Below are 9,474 nucleotides of genomic sequence, written 5' to 3' on the forward strand. Positions count from 1 at the left end.
ATAACGACAATTGTACCTTTTTTAACAACTCCTTAGAGATGCTAATTCATCTGTTCTGGTCATGCCATGTTGCATCATGTTTTGGAAAAACGTGACTTATTGGCTACAAAACACTCCTCCGATAGGCGGTAAATACAAACTTAATGAATATCACTGCACTCAGCTTGAGGCTGGAAACTCATTCTTCAGGATACTCACTTCAATTAAGCTACTGTCTACTGCTAGCACGGTTTCATATTCGGATTCATATTTGGCAAGCCAAAATGGATGAAACATCGACTAATTTTGAGAAAAGCAGGGGACACCAAAAAAAAAAATTTTCTTGCCGATAGCTCTCAATATAGCTCTTGATATGAATTGTTCCCTTTCCCCTGACGGACGGATAATTACTAAAAATTATGTTGAAAAAATCGTATATCTTTATTCAAATGAACAAGATATAACTTTTAATATATACAATCAAAGTTCGTTCTTTGCTCCCGCATTACGTACTTAAGTTGTCGAACAGTACTTTTTGCTTACAGTTGTTGTATTGTTGTTGTAGTTTATCAATAAATTAATAAAACAATAATAAAAAATAACAATTTGAGGGACTGAGATTTGATGTGTTTGATTTTTGTAATCCCCGCATTTCCTTTAAACTGTAGCTTCCAAGACTAATTCAGGCTTATAAGCTAACTACAGCTTGCTAGCCGTTTGTTGTGGGTGTTAAGAAAGCAAAGAAGCACGGGTTTTGACACAACTTTAATCCGCTCGAAAAGGCTCATATACATCGATTTACAACGGGGTGTATAGCCCGAGACTGCTAAGACTTACAAGATATGACAATCTTCGAGCGACTACGCTGAATAACGGAGTTACGCGACATTAAAATCTACATACTAGGGTAGGGTAGGAAAATTGTCCATAGGTTCACTCTTACAGTTTTCTTTACCACTCGATTGTAATCGAGTCCCATAATCTTTAACAGTGTGTAACATATGTATAGAGAGGGAGGTTGTCTTCTTCCCCTGAAAAAACCTTGGGGAGAAAGGCATCTAGCGAACAGAATAGTGAATGTACAATCTGGACCCGCATTATTTGCTTTAATGTACTCCCGTTTTCGTGGCCACTACAACAACAAGGGCTAAGCGATGAATCATTTTATTTTGAATGTAATTACATAGCGCCAATACTTAATTTCATTATTTGAAAGCTACTTGAAGAAAAGCGTTTTAAATCAACGCTTAGTCCAAATCGCGGTAGATCGGAGTGGAACCCTTGTTAACGTCTTCTCAGTTTGGTAAAACTGGCGATCACTGTTTTCTACAACAATGTGTCCAATAAAGTTAATGAGTTCTCTACCGAGGATGTATAATTAACATACATGGGGTGCTATTTGTTAATGCCTTCATGACACTCTATGCAACCCGTTTACCCTTTTTTGTTTACTAAAAGATCACCATATGAACACGGCAAAAAAAAAAACAACCTTAATTCAGTAAAGCTTTAACCTGCGAATACAGCCGTCTCTTCTCGTTCCTCGACGCTAGAGACGTTTCGCAGGAGAGACGTCTGTATTCGCATGCTAGTCAGTAAACCTACCGAAGGTGAAGCTGAAGTTTGGCAGGCAAAGCTTTTTTCTTACTTAGTGCAAATATGGTGCAAAAAAGTGCAAACTAAGGTTAAATCAAGGGCAAAGATGGTAAATACCGCATTTGACCACGAATTTACAACCCCATATAAACCGGTATGCAAATGCCGTATTTACCATCTTTGCTTTTAATTTTCTCCTAGTTTGCACTTTGTTGCACCATATTTGCCATGAGGAAATTTGTGTAAACTTAAATTTGCGTGCAGTGTTGAGTACTTGTATGTCCAACATTGCTTTAATTCATTTGACGTAAAGAAAAACTGCCAGGAAAGTTTGAGCTTTTCTTTCAGGAGAACCCGAACAAGGTTTGAGTGTGGAAAATCCCACGCTTTCATCAACCTGTTGACAAAAATTATTTCCGGTCCTTAAAATCTCATTCCGTATCATCCCGGATATCTTCAAGCGGTGACGCCACATAGCAGCGTCTTCAACATCCGGTTATGATTTCCTAAAATGTAACTTGCAAACGTCTGTAAATTTTCGCAACTTTGCGAAGCTATATCTTTGCTCGCTTAAGACGTATGAATAACTTTTAAAATTCAGGTAACCTCACTAATTTAAAGGCGCTCTTTCCAGCACAGTCGATGGATTTTCCCAACTTGTTCATGTAAAAAGTTGAAAAAACCTTGAAAGGGTCTGTTCTACCCGAGGTATAAGTTTATCACCCTATGGTAACTGCTATGTGTTGTACCCTCTCTGGATAAAGTCTAAAGTACAACTGATTTGGTAAACTTTATCTTATCCCAGGGCTTTATTTTTTTAATTCGTTCACTCCTCCTAAAGGCCTTTAGGCCATATAAAACTTAACTCAGTTTAATTGTTATGAATCTGCGGAAAAGTTGAGTACTAATCAAAGTTGACGACAAACGAAGACTACTTAGTGAGAAACACATCAATTAACTGGTGAATATAGAATAACCGTAAGATCATTTACACTGAATACTGAATAAGCTGACGAGTAGAGAAACATTCTATTTAAAAGCACCTCAGTTACTAACAGAAGCACTTCACAGGAGGAGCTCGAGAGTCACCAGCAAGGTTAGTTACTTCCTCGTTTGCTTCAGATAGATACCAAAATTTCTTGATTGCTACTTAATATTAAGGGAAAGCTTTTTACTTTTCTACTTGTTCGCTTCTCGAAAGCCCGTTTGGCCATTACGGACAGAATGAGAGTAAACCAGTTTAATGGTTATAAATCTGCCACAAAGTTAAGTACTAATCAGAGTTGACGACAGACGACGTCTACGTAGACAGAGACACATCTGTATTCAGTCATTTCACAGAACCAGTGATTCACATACCTGTAAATGGAATAACCTTTAAATCATTTATACTGAATTCTGACAAGTAGAGAAACGTTATTCTTTACATGAATACCTCGGTTCCTATATTAGAAGCACTTCACGAGAGAAGAGTCACCAGCGAGGTTAACTCACTTCCTTTGCTTGAGATCTGATAGATAACAAAATTGTACAAGTGCTACGTACTTAAGTTTAAGGGAAAGTCAAAGGAAAGGAGAATTTATGCGATTACAGCAGCTTCGAGCTGAGAATTCATCTCTTTGTTTTAACAAAGCAAGGGGGCTAGGGTTTCAGCTGTTTCACTTCCTTTCTCTCCCTTTAGCCCTTTTAGTCTCTCCAGTATATCTGAGACATCTTTCTTATTTACTGACTTCCTGTTTTAAATTTCGCAAGACTTGGTTTAAGCAAGTTCCGCTATTTCAAACTGATTATCGTAAACTAAATACCATAACAGCCTCGATCGAAGAATTATAAATTTGATACCGTGCTGCTCTTTTTTGGACCAATTCGAAAGAAATTCACACAATCCATTGATAAGCGCATTTTATACCTTCTGTTAATCTTTTGGTGTATGTAAGAAAACGGTGTTTTTAACCCTTGGCTTATAAGGATTGAGTGTAATAAGTTCGGTTTAATGTGGAGCGATGCAGCTTATGCATTTCTGAGCCTATTTCGAATCCATTTAGCTGTCAGTTTAGGTAAGAAACCTATTCAGGAAGGATAGATCTTTGCACAGATACCTCGTTTTGGAAATTCGGATCAATGGCTGATCAATCCTGTCAGCGTTACACACACAAAAAAACTACTAACATTTTGAGAAAAAAACCACTGCCAATTTCGCTCTCCATTCAATACAGTTTCCAGATACAGTTTCCCCCAGCCTGCGAATACAACCGTTTCTCAAGGAAGTTAGGAGAAACGGCTGTATTCGCAGGCTAAGTTTCCACCTTTTCTGGAAAGGTAGTCAGCGACAGTTCCGTGAGAAGGAAAGATGATAAAGTGGGTAACAAAAAATTTGATGTAGAAAAGGAGGAAATGGAAAGAAAGAGAGCAAGAAAGAAAGATTAAATAGATTCGCGACAAAAAATATCATCTTATTGGAATCCGCCAGCGGCAAAAATGAGGCCTTAATTCATATCCAATCCAATTAACAGAAAATTTCTCATTAGGATTTCAAGGTTGGTCGAGAGACTTAAAAGTCAACTCCCGATAACTCGAACCCACTAGGGAAACTGAAAGAAGTTCGAGTTTGGAGCTTAAAGCAAATAACCGTAAATAACGAAATAATCAAATGGGTGGGGAGGGAATGCAAGTATCATTTAGTCATTTCAAGGGCAGCAAGAGTTAAATTAGTATTTTGAAAAAGGAATTGATGCAACAAAGCGTAAATGATATTCAGGGCCAGACAATTGCTGTGTACTTGAACTGGATCCTGTCAAAGAAGTACAGGCAAATAATACACGGTATCGGACCGCAGAACATCGTCTTATTTCTTCGACTTGTCACGCTCTTGAAAATTAGTGCGAGTTTTCTAGGGTAAATTATATAGAAATGACCGGAAGGGAAACAAAAATTACGTCGATTTAGCGGGAGGTTCGAGTTTTCGAATTTGCGAGCTACTGAGGGTAAAAGTATAGCAAATGTATGAAGGAAATCCAGAGAAAATCGATTTTGGTTCCAGTTAGCGAGAAGGTTCTAGATATCCGTTGTCTTCTGTATATAGGAAACAACAAGATGATTTTAGATTTTCACATAGTAATTAACGTGAGTAGATGCACGGGTGGTACGTTATTGTAGCTTACAACACATTATAATAGCTTTTTTTTCACTAATTAGCACAGAACCATTCGCGATATCTGTCTCAAGTGGACAATGACTAATTCAGGTGAATAGAAAGAGTGTCTAGTGTTATTTATGCGATCAAAACTAATCCTACTTCAAAACAACGTCCGTGCTGTAACCGCAAAACATTTGTTTTTTACATTCATTATTGAAAGTTTGTAGTATTTTTTAGCACTGGCAATATCCTAAGTTGATCTCTCGAAAATGAATTGCATGTTTTAACCATAAGAAACATTTCCAGGGAGATGGTAAACTGAAAAAAGGTTTTACACCAATAAGCCATAGGGTTTTTCCCCTTTATAATTTCTATTAATTATAATTTCTATAGCGCTTATTTCCTATGATTCATTAGCCCTTTACGACCTTTACAGTGAAATGAGGTTAGTAAAAATATAATCCTAAAATTAAAATTTTGAAAAAACTATAGAATTCTTAGAATTGGTTATAGAACTATATTAGAAGAATTACAATCTTAAAGGGTACAGTAAAAACCCGCAACTAAGAACCTAAATTTTTAGGAGTTAGCCTAAACAGGTTCTTATATAAATGGTAGTTAACAGAATTTTAGGCTATTTATATTAGGTTCTTAAAATGGGTTCTTAATCCTGGAGAAAAAACAATTAAAACGTAGCTGCAAACAAGTTGGTCATTAGCCTATACTTTTATTTTCTTCAAAATGTGAGCTAGAAACTGCTATTGTTCAACAAGTTTTTCCTTCGGGCCCAAAAAGTTTCCGGGCTTTTCGAGAAATGGGCCCCAGGTTGTTTAAACGCTGAATTAAGTGCTATCTACCGGATAAATTGCAGTTCAATTTTTATATACTTAGTGCGGGAACCAATTACGTTTTTTCCCATGACAGAGATTCATTCCACAACTAGTAACGTTTTCTACTTTTTAAACATCTGAGGCCAGGTTGTTGAAATACCTTTCATTAAGCTCGTAAAAACCATAAACATCGTGATTTCAAATTCGTCAGATCCTTTTAACTTTTAATTTTTCATTAAATTACAGACGTCAGGACCTGTCCAATGACTCTTTGGAGGGCTGGAGTAATTCTGCTTTTCGCTGCTTATTCGGGTAAGTGAAATGACTGTATAAATTATTTTTAAAAATAAGAACCTGAGTAGCCTAATTTTCCAGTTAGCACCATTTTTTAAGAATCTTCTTCGCTTAAAACTTAGGTTCTTATACTCAGGTTTTTACTGTAGTTTGTTTCTTTTTGGCTAACGAGCCAATTTCTATTTGGAAAGTGAAGCCGTTATCAATATCGGTATTCTTCCCATACCCTCCGTCTTCTTCTTCTCAACATTATCATTGTTATTGTTATATTGTTAACTATTACTTTTAATATTTATTATCATTATCATAGCAGTACAAACGTCTGGATACCCAGAGTAAAAAATAAAGCTTTGGCTGGGCTCAAACCGTAAACAGCCGCAGCATCGACTAAAATTTGTGGTAACAATTACACAATAATTTGCGCAAAGAAAAAAAAACCCTGGGTAAAAATGACCTGATAAGAGTAAATAAAATAAATAAATAAAATCCTAAAGGCTTTATGAATGTCTTAATTACAAAATAAAAATGTTCGTAAGTTGAAAACCATCGTTCATATAGCTGTCCATTTAATTATGGGAAAGTCTAAGGTATGTAAATAAAATTTCTATAATGTACAAGATTCGATAATGTACACGTTTATGGGTACAGCACGTTAGAATGCTTGTGAATGATATGCGCAAGGTTGGGTAGTGCTGGATTATAAGTAATGACGAAAGGGGTGGTTTCAGTCTGAATCTTGGGTTTGTTAGTAAGTGCGTCAGTGCGAAGAATGTCGAAAGCTCGTTGTTTTTGGATCTTAAGAAAGTTTTTGTTGTAGCCGCGATTAGCAAGCTAATCTATAAGTTCTTTAGTACGAAGTTTGCAATTGTCTGGGTTAGAGCAAATGCGACGGGAGGCAAAGTGCAAGGCTAAAAGGATTAGCGCGTTTGGTATGTTGAGGGTGGCAGGATAAAGTTTGGCTCCATAAAAACAAATCTTTATACTAACCTACTGACAAACAGCATTATTTACGTCTAGTTTCATCCTGCCACCCTCCGACTGAAACCACCCCTTTCGTCATTACTTATAATCCAGCATTACCCAACCTTGTGCATATCATTCACAAGCATTCTAACGTGCTGTACTCATCAGATCGTTGTAGAAATGTTTTTAAAAACCTTCCGTTAGTAGCATATTGCCGTTGTAAAAATATTAGCGACATCCTCGTTAGAGCCCAGCTTACTGACAGCACCGACACCAGTAACTCCCGACCCAGCCCCGGTTCCTTTCGGTGCAAAAACAGGGATTGCACCACCTGTCCCTATATTGAACATGGCCGTATAAATCAATACACTTTTCATTCTACAGATGAGACCCGCCACATCAAATGTCATATCACTTGTGAAACTTTTAATGTTATCTATTTGATTCAATGTCGCCTGTGAAATCTACATTAGTACAATGTATATACACTGAGTACTTAGTGATCTTGGTAATTTAAGCAATCTGATTAGTTGGCTATCTCTGACTATGACGTTATATTCAGTACGCTAGGCGGTGAATTTTAAGCAGAACAAAATCGCTGTCGTGAACTGGGTGTTTTGCCAAAGCTTCATAGTAAAGCCTGTTTGAAAATACACGAATATCCAAGTGCTGATGACTTTAAAGGCAAGAAAAGACTTCATGGTGTTTAAACAGCGTGATTTATTGTGAAGTGGTTTACTGTAGCTGACTTTTTGTACGCTCGAAGCTATGTTTAATATATAGATTTAGCCAGGGCTAAAAGCGAAGCTCCCATTAATAAATTTATAATTTAGATCAAACAATAAACCTGTAATCTACAAATCGGTTAACTTAAGGGCACATATGTGACTTTTTAGGGAAAGCTAAGGCTAAGTGATTTTAGAGTGAAAAAAAATCTTACGTCGAGTTGATAGCCTTATATGTACACCCAAAAAACAGCAATCATCTTCGATCACATTTAAGAGTCATGATGGCTCTTTATCACAATAGATTAGGCCTGGAAAACGAATTCTTGGAAAACAAATCAGGCCGAATTTTTGACGTTCGACAAGTTTACTTAACAAAATCTTGCCAACAAATCTGGGTGCGTGTAAACCAACATTTCATACTTTTTATACATCACATCTGAGGTGAAACAGTAATATGAGGCGCTGTTTTTATCATACAGACCTCAGACAAAATGCAGTATTTCACAATTTTTCAAGACAAATATTCAGAATCATCGAAGCACACGTGGGCTTTTAGTAAAACCGTTCAAAAAATTTCAAAAAACCCCTACCCCGGTTCTCACTTTTGACAAGCGCCAAATTTTCAGTAAGCATTAAAAGAGTTACACTTCAACATAATAAAGAATTTATTGTGTTTATTTTTTATTTAATGGTTTTAATACGACGTGTAATCTAAGGGTGCGTTCGATTGGAAAATCCGGATTTAGATTTTCAAAATCTAAATCCGGATTTCCCAATCGAACGCAAAATCCGAAAACGGATTTCACCTCCGAAAAAATCCGTCCTCAGGCTGGATTTCAATTAAGAAATCCAAATCCGGATTTCATGGATTTCCTTTTTACCGTTCGATTGGGAAATCCTAAAAAGGATTTGGAAAACTATTCTAGTGAACAGTGGTATTCTTTTTGCTAAGTATACGTGCGCGTGTAAGACCGCTGTTCTTAAGGACAGTTTTTCAAATCCTTTTTCGGATTTCCGAATCGAATGGTAAAAATGAAAATCCAAAAACAGATATCTCAGCGTTGGAACACGTTTTCGGATTTCGCGTTCGATTGCAAATCCGTAATCCGGATTTTAAAATCTAAATGCAGGTTTCCCAATCGAACGCACCCTAAAAAGCATTTGATACGCGCGGCATTTTGAGTACTCCTGCAAGCGATGTTTATGAACGACTGAAAACAAACGGCAAAGTGATTAAAATTGCAAGAGACTACTAACGATCAATAAAAGAAATATAATTCGGTGAAACATTTACAGAGACAAAAATTTTCATTCACGAACACAAGTATTAAAGCGTCTCTAAAAATCCTAAGTCCTTAAGCTGAAGCTTAAGGCTTGGCTTCCCGGTGTTTACTGTTTTCAAAGATGAACTCGAGGCAAGAAAATCGCTCAAAGCTTTCTTTCTACAGCCAAAATTATAACTAAATACTCTTTGGAACATTTTTTCTTTCTATTTGCGGAGAGAAAATATCGACTAAAGGTTTTTTAAAGTTCTGTAAGCTTATATCAAATCTCATACTAGGTCAGATCATTGTCTCAGATCTTAATACAAACGTGCATAAACTAGCCTCATAAACTACGCTTGTTAGTGACATTTCGAGTTGCGTTACATTATATACGTCCTGACAATTATCACGTGTTTCGGTCATGTGACGCTGTGGTTGAACTCGGACTCTTGGATGGAACTTGACTCGAGACTTGTCGAGATTTGTCGAGATAGTTTAGTTTTGTTTTGTTAAGAGCTTACAGTCTTGGAATAGAAACAACATTTTGGTCCTTCGGAAACCGGATATTCGCATTGGTGTAATAATTGGACAATCGGAACCAGTATTGTGGAATTTGCAAAGGACTCGTTCGAACTTGGAAACATTTGGCGGGAAGTCCATCGAGAATTGAAGCTGGAGGAATT

Source organism: Porites lutea, chromosome 1 (assembly GCF_958299795.1).
Source record: "Porites lutea chromosome 1, jaPorLute2.1, whole genome shotgun sequence".
Lineage (NCBI taxonomy): Eukaryota > Metazoa > Cnidaria > Anthozoa > Scleractinia > Poritidae > Porites > Porites lutea.